We start from the raw sequence: 14,214 nt of genomic DNA, 5'->3' as shown, positions 1-14,214 counted from the left end.
AACTCCCTCAGCTGACTTCTAGCTGACTCACCAACCCCCTCTGCTGGCCAGAATTCATAAGGCATCTCCCTTTTCTGACCTGCAGCAGGAAATTGTGATTAAATCTATGCTGCCTGGCATGGGGGTCCCTTTTCTGCCTCCAAGCATGACTTTACCCATTAGAGGGAGGTAATGTCACTGTGACAACAGGACTCTGGGGTGTCACACAACATGGTAAAACCAATGGTGTCGTTCAAAAGTACAACTCGTCCCACAAAAAATAACCCCTCACATGGCCATATTGATGGAAAAAGAAAAAAGTTATGGCTCTGGGAAGAAGGGGAGCGAAAAACAAAAACAGAAAAACTGAAAATGGCCCCGGGGTTAAAAGTGGCCCCACAGCTCGCCATGAATTAGACAGCCCCGTCTCGCTCTATCTCCACCTATTTGGCAGGGCTAGCCGAAACTTTCCTGAAAACGGTGCTAAATTTTTGCGCACAAATTTTGAGTCTTTTCAAAGCCTTTTACAACAAAATTCTGCTTTGATGGACTGGGGCAATGGTTTTTGACAATCTGAAAACCCCTGTGTACACATACCCTTCTGGTTTGCCAGACAGGACCTGATGATGATTCTGACCGTGGCAGCTACCCTCTCGGTAGGTCCATATCACCCTAGTCAGTGTCAGAGCAATTATATGGGTATCATTTGGGTTTTTTTTATGAATACTGTGTCCACTAAAAAAAACTAGCAATGACATTGGACTTTATCGCCACCTAGTGGTCATAGCTGGCATTAGCGTTTACAATCTTTTTGGCAGCGAGGCCAGACATTCGTGCCCAGTTCCCCAAGACAGTAAAATAAGCCATGGATAAGAATTCCTGTTTTACATTTACAACCACCTAACTAAGAAAAATGCAGCACCCATCCCTACAAAACCTGGATGCAAAGGCCCTAGCTTGCAATTCTGCACGCGTCCATGAGGTGGCGCCTGATGCTGGGTGCCCATTGTCTGCCGGTGAAGCAGTGCTGCTCCCATCCTGCTGCGCACACTCAGCCTCATTTCTGAAGGATTTCCTTCGGATCTCCCCCCCGATCTCTCCGGAGGATTGCACCAGACTACTGTACGAGGAAGCAGGTGAGAGGGGAGCGGAAACTAGCAGGGGGCTGCGATGTGATCCTCCTGGTTTTGGCAGTGTTAACCCCTCTGGTGCCCAGCTCTCGGCAGGGGTGCGGTTGGTCATCCCATGGCAGCTGCTTTCTGGGGGTCCTGGGTGTAAGGTGCATGGACGCTGTGTATGTCTGATGCCCTGCCATGCCCCCTGCTGTGGACACTGATCCATAATGGGGTCATCAGGAAGGAGGGGGCCATGTGTAAGCCATTCAGTAGGGTGCTCACCAGATCCTGGGCATCGCCATTTATTAGGGTCATCACCCCCCAAAAAAACCAAGCCTGTGGTTGTGGGTCCTGGTATCTGGTCTGCATGTCCCTGCAGCTAGTGATGGAGGGCTTCCTATACATCTGGGGGATTGGGGTGCTGCTGACAAAGGAGCAGAGGGTTGCCCCCCGTGCCGGCCGTGGGGTGACAGTGGGTGCTGAGAGGGGTGACAGTGGGTGCTGAGTGGGGTGACAGTGGGTGCTGAGTGGGGTGACAGTGGGTGCTGAGTGGGGTGACAGTGGGTGCTGAGTGGGGTGACAGTGGGTGCTGAGTGGGGTGACAGTGGGTGCTGAGTGGGGTGACAGTGGGTGCTGAGTGGGGTGACAGTGGGTGCTGAGAGGGGTGACAGTGGGTGCTGAGAGGGGTGACAGTGGGTGCTGAGTGGGGTGACAGTGGGTGCTGAGTGCAGACTCCACAGTTGGCCATGACGCCACTCGGAACCAACGTCCCCAAACTGCTTTCTCTAGCTGGGATTACACTATCTTATGAGGCGTGCTCCCCGCCACACAACCGGGGGAAACCGAAGATTCCAGGATCAGTTGGGGTCTCGGCGGTCAGAATCCCCCACCAGTGACCGGATTATGGCAGACCATGGGGGCCTAAGAGGTCGCGGCCCATTTCCACCTCTCTTTTATGATGAGGGCCCATATATCGTTCTTGCCCAGAGACCCCCTTCTGTCTGTGCCCCCCAGGGCTTCATTCATTCACTAGGAGATGGGAAAGCTCCAGTAAGTCATTGATCTGATCCTATGTATAAGAAGCCTGAAGTATACGGCTGCGTTCCCACAATGAGTATTTGGTGCGTTTTTGATGTTGCAGATTTTCTGCACCAATTATGTAAATTACGTTACTTATGTTTTCTTCATTGCTTTTTTTTTTATCCCTTGGTTTTGATACTTCCGGGTTTTTGACGTTGACAAAACTTTATTGATACTGTCACGTACGGATTACATGAGCATTTGATGCGTTTCTGCCACGAAAATGCACTAAAAAAATGTACATTTTTTTTATCTGCATAATTTCTTATGCAAGTCTATGGGAAAAATCTGCTCATAAAACTTGGCGTACCCGTAAGACAAATTGACATGTTGCGGATTTCAAACACGAGTCTCAACCGGTGTGTGGGGTCGTAACGTCATGGCCGATGCAAAACTGCGGCATGCCAGATAACACAGCAAAGTGTGTGGGCACCTAGGAATATACTGCTTTATTTCTAAGAAAAGGTAACAGCTGTTTGAAAGTTCATATTCCTGTCATATTTTATGTGGCAATATGTACCTAACTCCAATCTCCACTGGGTTTTTACAAATCCATCTGATAGCAGCATGATGTAGGGGCAGAGACCCCTGATTCCAGCAATGTGTCACTTACTGGGGTGTTTCCTGCTGTTTTGCTAAAATAACAGTTTTATCTGCTGCTGATCTTCCGGTTCTCTGAGTACCGAGCTCTGTATAACCCGCCCACACCACTGATTGGCAACGTTCTGGGTACACTGTGCATGGGCAGAAAGCTGCCAATCACTGATGGGAGTGGGCTTATACAGAGATCATAACTATGGAAGACATGGCAGCAGATTTAGTAGTCCTCGAGTGATAATCTCCTGCTGAGAAAAGAATAATTTTTTATCAAAACTACAGCAAACAGCCCAGTAAGTGACACATCACTGGAATCGGGGTCTATGACGCTACCATTATGCTGCTCTCAGATTAATTGGTAAAAACCTGATGATAGACTTCCTTTACAGCTTGTGAAGACGACCGTATTTTAGGCCTGAGCACGATCTGACAAATTATCGAATTTAACTCAAACTAATGTTTTGGGATTTTTTTTTTGTGGCTTTCTATATGTCCGATTTTTCTTATCCCTCTGACCGAGTCTGTAAAAATCACAGCGAGCACAATTTCGGATCACACTTAGCCCTGCAAACTTAATGGGCTTGTGGAAAACATCAGACTGCACTTTGATGACATCCAAGTGCAGTGTGAGTTTTCAGGGACTGACAGTGTAGAAGAAGGAGACGTTTTTATTCCATCTTATACACATCCCCAAAAAAAATCTGATCAGCATAATTGCTCCGATTCTCTCAGATGAGAGGAAATGCGGTAGTGTGACCTTAGCCTTAAAGGGGTTATCTGGTCCCAATCATCAAGTCTGCAATGACCCTGTGTGACTGCAGACTTATGAACACCCCCTAGGGTACGTGCTGTGTGCTGCAGGGATTCAACGGTCTCTGATCCGGAACCAGAGGGTATACACGTGTTATATACACTTCCTAGACCAAATTGTATTAGAGGAGTTATCCAACAGTAATTTGTATTAACCCTATATATTATAGTATAACATAACAGGCAATATTCAAGTATTTTTTTTGCCCGTCAATCCAATTTAAGTGAATGGAGAGCTTCACGTACGGCAAACAATAAGAAAGCTGTTGCCACCATGGGAATCTGCCCGGCAGTACATCTCCCTGCAGAGGCTTGTGCATTAAAGTAAATTGCCCCATTGGTACGTGCACCTAAATCCTGTTTTTCAGGGTTACAATATTGTACCTGTGCACATTATGTAAATTTGCTCATCAGGGGCAAGGGGCAGTTATCCCCTCTGATTCCTTTTATTCGTGAGGGCTGATTTTGTACTCCACATCAGAGGTATGAGATTGCTGATAGATGCAGCTAAAATTGATGGGATCCTCCATGAAAAATCTCCTGTTGTGAGGATTTGCTGCAGAAATACAGCAGATTGCTTTTATCTTGAGTGTCGTTTCTGATTTGACAATCTGTCACCAGGTTTTTGCCACCTAATCTGACAGCAGCATGATGTAGGGTACAGAGACCATGATTCCAGTGATGCGTCACTTACTGGGCTGCTTGCTGTAGTTTTGATAAAATCTCTGTTTTATAAGCAAGAAATTATCAATAGACCACTAGTAAACCTGCTGGCTGTCAAGTTTATTCACGAGCTTTGCATGATCTCATGCCCACCACTGATTGGCAGCTTTTTGCCTATGCACAGTGAAAACAGAAAGCTGCCAATCGGTGGTGGGAGTGAGTTAGTTTTTTGCGAGCGAGAAAAGTTAAACTCCCTTCACACTTAGACATGATAAAACTCCACTGAAGTCATTGATCGGATCCTATATTTGTTTGGGCCTTGTTAGGGTTGTACCCGGACCCACCCCCTTTCCCCCTAAACGGGATCCCAGCTTATACACAGACGGGACCACAGACTATAATGGGTGATGACAGAGTCGGCTACGTCCGAGTGTCCGCCTCCTGTAGTCATATACGCCCGAAAACGATGCACGTCAGGACCATTGTTGACTCTGTCAGCACCATTATAGTCTATGACCCCGTCTGCGCATACCCGGGAATCCCGTTTTGTTTGGGGATGCAGATGCAAATCCGAACGGGGCCAAAATCACAGTGTGAAAGGAACCTTCCGGACTGATTTACTGTGTGAAATCGTCCTGTGGAAGGTTTTGCACTATTCGGCCTCATTCAGATGTCTGTATATCACATATGTGTTCGATCTGAGATTTTCATGAATGGAGCACGTTCCTATTATAGTCTATGGGGCCGTTTACATGTTTGTGGTATTTTACAGACTGGGTGTCCACATAAAAAAAAAATCACGTAGACGTCTGTTTTTTAGCAGCACCTTGAAGCAAGTCTGTGCGTCCGTGGAAGCCATTGTCAGCGCATGGATCAGTCTGCTGGCCGTGATTAACATTGTAATGTATGGGAGATTTGCAAATGTTTAATTTTTTTTTTGTTAATATGTGAAATACTGATGATATAAATTGAAGCTAATGAGGATTGTATTCAAAACGCTGATGAAACTCCGAGCGGTTTTTGTGTGCGTGGAAAGTGGCGCCGTCTGAATGACGCCTACAGGCAGCGGACGCTTGATGTTGGTGCCATAAGTGCTTGGATTAGAGAACGTCTCCACCACGCTAACGTCTTTAACCATACGCCTAGGAGTGTCCGCTCCGCCAGGTTACTCAGCAGTGTTTTGTGACTGACAGCTGGGGAGCTGGGTGTACGTCCTGTGCCTTTCTGTAGGCAGCCATCATGAATCCTGCCATACCTGTTTAGTTCCTGAGGTGTTTACCTAAGGTGAGCGTTCTGTGGGTTATCTCTGTAGAAATCAGTTGTGGATAACATGGCGACGCTATTGCGCAGAGCCATCCAGCAGTGCCGGTTCACAGTGTCACGGAGAATGTGCTCACATGTCCGAAGCGTGACACTGACACAGGGCCGGCCCGAGAGATTACGGCACCCTAGGCGAAACTATTTTGTTGCGCCCCTACTATTCTTGGCAGTAGATGAAAACTTGGGATATAAATTTAGGAGCAAAATAAACCACAACAACAATGATTAATTAACTCTCTCCTAACTCTTTAATCTTCTGAGAAGTTGTATAGGACAAATATATACAAAGTAATCAATAACACGAAACAAAAACGACCATAGGTAACTAAAATTTTTGTTTCCTTGCCTTTTTTTTGAAAAGGATGACACTAAGTCACCGAGATTAATTTGTTTAGCAACTTCAGATTCTATCGAAATTGTTGCCAACCCAACCAACCTCTCTTGCGTCATATTTGCCCTTAAATATGTACACTTTTCTTTCCATCCCTAAAACTTTTTGCCTTTTGAAAAGATTTTTTTATAATTTTTTTCAATTTTTTTTCTCTGGCGCCCCCTTTGGGTCGGCGCCCTAGGCGGCCGCCTAGTTTGCCTATACGTTCGGGCCGGCCCTGCACTGACATATACTATATTTTTACACACGAACTATTCACTGGTAAAGGAGCCGATTCATTAACTGATGTTAGACATACAACAGTATTAAAGGGGTTTTTCGGTCTTAAATTGCAAAACCTGCAGTCCCTCTATGTGACTTCAGATGTCGTGAATCCTCACTGTGTGAGGATTCTCCGGCGCTGGAAACGGGGGTCATGTGACTGCGAGTATGTGATATGCACAGTCCTGGCTACATTCCGACTAGACTGTCTCTGGACAGACTCAATACACCTGCATTGAGCAACGCCGCACCCATCTAGTAGGCGTGTGGCTGGGAGCATGCGATATTGCACACTCCTGGCCACATTCCAACTAGACTGTTTCCAGCTAGCTCTATACACTTGCATTGAGCAAGGCCGTGCCTGTCTAGTAGGAATGTAGCTGGGAGTATTCATATAGCATGTTTGCCATCGGAGAATCCTCATGGCGTGCAGTGCACTCGATGTGATGAGTAACAGGTCTGCTGTCATTAAGTACAAAGCCTTAGCACACACTAATAGTGATTTCCAGTGAAAGATGACGTTAATAACCAGTACATACAGTAGACGTTTCAGTCACATTGACCTTCATCAAAGTACTAAGTATTGTACTGTTGTGGTTTACACAGTGCTCTAATACAGAGCCAAAAGATTAGAAGTCCCCCGGGGACAGGGACATAAGGCACTATCTATCTATGTGATTACAGATTAGGATCCTACTTGTTGCATCGCCATAGTGTAGCCGTGCTAACGGTCCTGATTATAATTGCTGTCATTAAGTGACTGCAGACTTGTAGTTTAAGACCGAACAACCCCTTTAATGAAGGGCATGTTGGAGTATAATGCACAAAGTTCATTAGGTGGCACATACCACATAAAGAGTTCAGTGCATACTCTCAGTGGCATGTGCCTTGCCAGAAATGCTACTCCAGACAGTGACTGGAGTAGCGTTTCTGGCCTAAGAAATGCTGACACTTTCGCTAAATAGGATGGGTGATTGTAATGATGACACCCCGTCCCAGTCCTCATTGCTCTTGAGCTCTGCCCATTTAGACAGCTGCTTCAAACGAGCATGAAAATGGCAAGACTCAGTGTTGCACAAAAAAATTTGCCACCTAGTGTTTTACTACGGTAGTGTGGTGTTAGAACTTTGATGAATTGGGCCTATGTCTCACCAAGACAGTTTAATCTTTTAAAAGAAGAATCTGCAATCTCCAAGTGGTCACACACTGACCCCGTGCCTGCCAGTGCAGGAGAAATGTGGCTCATTAAAATGGCCATACAATCAATTGAGTCTGGCATCCATTCTGTTTATTAGAGGGGATCACCTGCACTTTTAAAGAGTTGCTCCACTACTGTTATCATTACCTATTCTCGGCACCGCCATAGATCATACATTCTCAGTACTAACACTGGCCAGATGTTAGTGGTTGCAGAGCTGAACAGCCCAACTCCGTCAACTGTGACCACTTCCATGTAATGCAGATCTCACTATATTCAAATGAACAGGAGTAGATCTGCAGTACTCAGCAGCGGCCACTACACCGTTTATAGAGCTGTGCTGTTCAATTCTGCAACCACTTACATCTGGCCGGCTCTGAGAACAGATGATCGGTGGGGGTGCCAAGTGCCAGAACCCCACCTACACAAAGGATAGCTCATCAATATAAAAGGAGTGGAGCAACACTTTAAGACACTGCAGGGGAAATGTAGCATTATATGGCAGCCATACAAATGCACTGCTGTCCATGTAATGCATGGATAGGTGGGCCTCTGTCCTGCCTAATGCTCATTTTTGTATGATGGCTCCTTTTTTTTTTTCTTGGGTTTTGGTGCATTTTTACTGGTTTTTGTTAGGGTAAATTTGCCTCTTGTACATTCTATTAAAGTTTTTCGTTTAACTAAATGGAGGATACAAGAATGGACTGTACATCGTCTGAAGAGATTGGCACAACTGGATAGTGGCATCTTCTCTTTAACCAGATGCAAGAAGGAGCGCTTAACACCATTAAAGTTTAGTGCATAAAGAAAATCTGAATCAACAAAATCAGATTTTGGCACCAAAAAACGCAGCAATACCTGATACCTGCGTTTATTTCAATGTGTGAAATACACTGAAAGAAGTGACATGCTGCATTTTGCAAGAAACAATCTATTTGACAAAACAGGGGAAAAAAAAAGGTGTGCAAGAGATTTCTGAAATCTCATAGACTTCGCTAGTACTGTGAAACGCAGCTGAAAATGTGCACAAAAGAACACAACGTGTGAACATAGCCTTAGGCTGATTTTACACTTACCACATTTTTTGGGGGCCCGTTATTGTGGCCCGTTTTTGCGGGCCGTATTGCCACATTTTTTGTGGTGTACCACAATAACAGGCCGCAAAAAATGTATGCGGATTGCCGTTTTTTTTTTCCCCCAATACTATGGAAATAATATTGGAGAAAAAAAAACGGTGTTCCACAAAACCGGAAGTGACAGCACGCCGCAAAAACAAACTTCCGTTTATTTTTGTGGCCCTGTTGATTTAAATGGGGGTCGTGTCCGTACACCGCGAAAAATATCAAGCATGCTCGATATTTTTTCACGGCCGTACGGCGCACTATTGAATTTTTGCGGGCCAATTTTGCAGCCCCATAGAAAGCTATTGGGCCTGCAAAATCGGCCCACAAAAATACGGTAAGTGTAAAAGCAGCCTTATACTGTCCTAAAATGTTAACAGGACAGGCACCTGTCCTAACATCCTACAACAGGTTTCTGTCTTTGTCGCAAGATAGTGGCCATTTTAATGTTATACATATTTTTAAAAGTGGGATGGTACCTATAGCAACCAGTCAAGATCCAGGTTTTCATTTATTTACATCAAGTGAGAAGACTAAAGATGTAATTGGCTGCGATGAACAAATCCCTGTGTAATGCTGTGATGCACTACTGTGCCATAGGCCAAACACCATGTGCTGTGTGGTTGTTATCACTTTTCTATGGCAAGAAAAAAAAATAAAAGAAAATTATGTATGTGACGCCAGGGTAGACTTAATTCACCTCTGCTTCCTGGTAGTGTGATGTAATGTGGTGCACTCCAAATAGTCCAGAAAACAGGGAGGCCGTTGATAAACTTTACTTGTTGGATGAATACACAGGTACATCCACATAACTGATGGTTTAACAGAGATGCAATTCCAATGCAGCAATCACAGTTACTTTCCGGTATAGTCATGCAGATATAAGAATGGTACAGTGATTCCTGAGTCTCCGCTTCTGCTTTTATGCACAGGCTCTGGTTTCTCTTACCGGAGTTCAAGCTATCTCCTACCTGTTCCTTCAGTTTTCCTGAGCAGTACTCTGGTGAGCACAAAATGTCTCCTTCTCTCTGTGCTAACCCAAGACCTTGTCATGTGGTCTAATTATGTGACCTTATGGGCATATATACAATGCAAGGCTGTTTTGTTAACTCTTTACACCCTCCTGACAGGAGAACATAAGTAGTCCATCACTCTATACATATATGTCACTTCTATGTACTGAATTAAAAAGGTACATTATCTGCAAATGGAAATGTGAACATTGTGCGAATATAATGAGTTAGCTCTGCTACATCTTAAAGGCACATATGCAACCACTTTGGGGCATTACACCTGTACTAGGTAGGCCTTTAGAGGAATGATGAAACTATCCATACCAAAAATCGCAAGTCAGTGAGCACTCATTTCCTTTTCATGTGCCAATGATGATAACGTTTGTATGAGCAATTGATCATTCTGCATAAATGGAACCGTTGTCTGCAGCACTCCCAGTTGTATATGATGGAAAGTGCTGCTGATAAAACACAAATTTTTATCCTAAATGATGTGACCAATGATGGGCGAGCATTTTCTCAGTCTACGTTTGATTCTTGGGCCGGTTTTGACTAAGTAATTGTTGGGAATGAAGGTTTGTACAGGGGGATCATCACCCCATGTGAAAGGGTCTTTATTCTCATCAGACCATACAATGTGACCTCTCACCGCTCAGTGGTGGCTGATGATAGGTCTGGTCAAAGGTCAGTTTCACTAGCTGATATGGAGACAAAGCATAATTAGCATTATTGTTTGATGGGAACAATGAATTTGCCTTTTTGTAACTTGGAAGAAGATAAAGCTAGACAGATATCAGGGATGTGAACGTTTTTTTCCAAAGATCACGTTTGTTGGAAAGTAAAGGGCCCGTCACACTGGTTTTTGTGACGTTATAGCGATATTGCTAGCGATATCGCTATGTCTGATACTTGCCTCCGACCGGCTCCCCCGCTGCTTATCGCTGATCGCGTGAGAACGTCCTGGACCGTTTCTCGTTGTCAGCTTCCTGCTGGGCTTCCTGCTGTGGAGACGAGCGACGCGTGGACGCGGGCGGGAGTACATCTTCATCGCCTCGTCAGACAGGTAAGTAGCGACCCCCGTCCCATGCGATGTCGCTGGTGAGATCTGCCTGTGTGGCAGCTCACTAGCGACCACTTAGCGATGCACCAGCGATCCTGACCGTCATATTGCTGGTCGGGATCGCTGGTGCATCGCTACGTGTGACAGTACCTTTACACATCTTTGGGATTTGTTGTGTTTCTGTTTGTTATGATATGTCCATATCCATCCAGCCGTAGGTGTCCTATACACAACGTAGGCTGCCGGGAAGTCATGTATAGCTAGGCCCTGATTGTCTGGAAGGTCTAATCAATGCTAGTTTAATGCTATAATGTTTAATGAGATCTGTTAAAGGCCTGGAACTGAACCAAGATCACTAAATGGAAAACACTTGGACTTTACACTGTCTGATAACCTGAAACGTTTATACTCTTGGATTCTGAATTAAAAGGCACTGAGAAAGTACAGAATCCAACGGCTGGGATGTCTCATTTCTTTCTAGAAGGCCTCATTCAGATGTCCTCAACTCATGTACACTGGGAAAAATAAGTATTTGATCCCCTGCTGATTTTGCAAGTTTTCCCACCCTCCGTGAATGCGAGGTTTATAATTTTTATGGTAGGTACACTTTAACTGTGAGAGACAGAATCTAAAAATAAAAAAGTCACATTGTATGATTTTTGCATAATTCAATTGCATTTTATTGCTTGAAATAAGTATTTGATCACCTACCAACCAGCAAGAATTCTGGCTCTCACAGACGTGTTAGTATTTAAGAAGCCCTCCTACTCTGTACTCATTCCCTTTACTGCACTTGTTTGAACTTGTTACCTGCATAAAAGACCCCTGTCCACACACCCAGCCAATCACACTCCAACCTCTCCACAATGGCCAAGACCAAAGAGCTGTTTAAGGACACCAGGGACAAAATTGTAGACCTGCACAAGGCTGGGATGGGCTACAGGAAGGCAACAACTGTTGACGCAATTACTAGAAAATGGAAGAAACACAAGATGACTGTCAATCTTGTTCAGTCTGGGGCTCCATGCAAGATCTGTTTTCGTGGGGTAAGGATGATTCTGAGAAAGGTCAGGTCAATGTGACCTGAAGAGAGCTGGGACCACAATCTCAAACATTACTGTTAGTAACACACTGTGCGTCATGGATTAAAATCCTGCAGGACACACAAGGTCCCCCTGCTCACACCAGCACATGTCCAGGCGCATTTGAAATTCACCAATGACCATCTGGATGATGCAGAAGAGGCATGGGAGAAGGTCATGTGGTCAGATAAGACCAAAATGGAACTCCACTCGCTCTGGAGGAAGAGAAGGAGAAGTGCAACCCCAAGAACACTGTCCCAACCATGAAGCATGGCATGGTGGGGGAAACATCATTCTTTGGGGGAGCATTTCTGCAAAGGGGACAGGAGAGCTGCGCCATATTAAATGGAGGATGGATGTGGGTCATGTATCCTGAGATTTTGGCCAACAACCTTCTTCCCTCAGTAAGATCATTGAAGATAGATCATGCTTGGGTCTTCTAGCATGATAATGAGCCAAAACGCACAGCCTGGGCAACTAAGGAGTGGCTACATAAGAAGCATTTGAAGGTCTTGGAGTGGCCTAATCAGTCTCCAGATCTGAACCCAATAGAAAATCTTCGGAGGGAGCTGAAACTCAATGTTGCCCAGCGACATCCTTGAAACATGAAAGATCTGGAAAAGATCTGTATGGGGGAGTGGGCCAAAATCCCTGCTGCAGTGTGTGCAAACTTTGTCAAGATCTACATGAAACATCTATCCTCTGTAATTGCAAACAAAGGTTTTCTATGCCAAATATTAAGTTCTGATTTTCAATTGTATCAAATACTTATTTCATGCAATAAAATGCAAACTACCTATGTAAAAATCATACAATGTGATTTTCTATTTATTCTTAGTTTCTGTCTCTCACAGTTGGTGTACCTACAATAAACATTACAGACCTCTCCATTCTTTGTAAGTGTGGAAAAATTGCAAAAATGGCAGTGTACCTAAATATTTCACCAGTGTGTAGAAACAAAATTTTAGCCAAAATACTGGGATTTAAGTAGACAATAAAACTGTTGGCCTCATGGCCTATTTACACTGCCTAATTTCAGGCCAGTTACAGCCAATGTCGACAGTGTCTCAAATAATTTTTTTCCACCCTGCACCTATGGTAACTACTTTGGCACCAATTGTACCTACAGTGGGGAAAATAAGCATTTGAGACACTGATGATTTTGCAAGTTTTCCCACCTGACTATGGCCGCGGGTATCCCAACCGGAGCATGATAGCTTTGTATACTGTTTTTCTGTGAGACTATCGCATTCAGGTCCCGGGCCTGGCCAGTCTGTGCATTGCGATCCGTAATCAGATAGAAATCCATGGGCGTGTGCGTGAGCCTCAGTATGTTTTTTGTGTATTTTACGTTAACATAATAGTTTTGTTGATTTTTCATGAAAAGATTTTTATGTATCTCGTTGATTTATAGTTCTGTCTATTGGAACAAGTGGAGGGAAAAAGGAACCCCCCCCCAACTATGAATTCCCAATTCCTTAAGGTAATGTTCCCCACCTCCACTCCTCAAGGCCCACCAACAGGTCATGTTTTCAGGATTTCCTTAGTATTGCCCAGGTGATAATTGGATCACCTGTACAATACAAGGGAAATCCTGAAAACATGACCTGTTGGTGGGCCTTGAGGAGTGGAGGTGGGGAACACTACCTTAAGGGGTTTATGGAAAGATAAGCAAACTACACTATGCAGTCAAAAAGCCATGGAAACCTAGCAGAAAGTGCTCGCACTCCATCTGTGTGTTATCCAAGTTCGGTTCCTTTTGTCATTGAGAAGTTCGTAGTAGAAAATTGGAAAAACCTCTATTTTTTCATATAAGAAAAAACTGATCACATATTGACGATAAAAAAAAAACAAAATTGACACATGGACCAAAAACTGATCCAACACGCTGAAAAAAAGGTAAAATTTTCAAATATGAGAAAATGGCCATCTGAATGAAGCCACAGAGGTGGAGACCAGTATTCAATTCATATGCCCAATAGGCCGAGCCCTTAAAGCCATAACTTTACAGAAAATTCCCATTGCATGAAGCTAAACATTTTCATTTGTTTTTCTATTTCTGTGGCTCATGTTTCATCTGTTTCCCCTTTTTTTTTTTCTAGAAATACTCATAAGTTGGTTGTCTGTTACTAATTATGTATTTAATTTTCCAAATGCAATTAATTTCTGTTATGTTATATGAGGTCGCTCTGTCTAATAATAGGTTTGCACATTCACATTGGTTTTATGTGAGCGTTAAGCAAATGTGTGTTCTAAGAATTAGCTTACAGTATATTGATGGAAAATTTTGTCAGTAGAATTTCCCTTCATCAGATTCTCCCACTGGGGAATAATGAGTGCTGGGTGTAGGCTTTTCATTGTATCACCCACTCATGTATAGGCGTGGACCCCAAGAATTTATTTACAGTTTTCTCCTTTCTTCTAGTAGTCTTTACATGAGTATGAATGATGTTTGTTACATTGTTTGCCTTTATTCCTATGGGCCTCAACATTGCCTTTGGTATTTGTGAGTGTGTATATACGA

The 14,214-nt window shown here is 44.0% G+C and overlaps 1 protein-coding gene across 1 annotated transcript in view; it reads left to right on the top strand.

Annotated features, from left to right (window-relative positions):
• Nucleotides 1-942: 942 nt before the first annotated feature.
• The window catches only part of PIK3C2B (phosphatidylinositol-4-phosphate 3-kinase catalytic subunit type 2 beta), a 133,252-nt gene continuing 119,980 nt past the window's right edge, over nucleotides 943-14,214 (top strand). Inside the window, exon 1 of the mRNA XM_073587167.1 lies at nucleotides 943-1,115. The gene's annotated coding sequence lies outside the window, so the exon portion shown is untranslated. The remainder of the gene's footprint in view (nucleotides 1,116-14,214) is intronic.

This window comes from Dendrobates tinctorius, unplaced genomic scaffold (genome assembly GCF_039654945.1).
Source record: "Dendrobates tinctorius isolate UK_male_01 unplaced genomic scaffold, ASM3965494v1 ptg000098l, whole genome shotgun sequence".
Taxonomy (NCBI): domain Eukaryota; kingdom Metazoa; phylum Chordata; class Amphibia; order Anura; family Dendrobatidae; genus Dendrobates; species Dendrobates tinctorius.
This window is presented reverse-complemented; position numbering and strand designations above follow the sequence as displayed.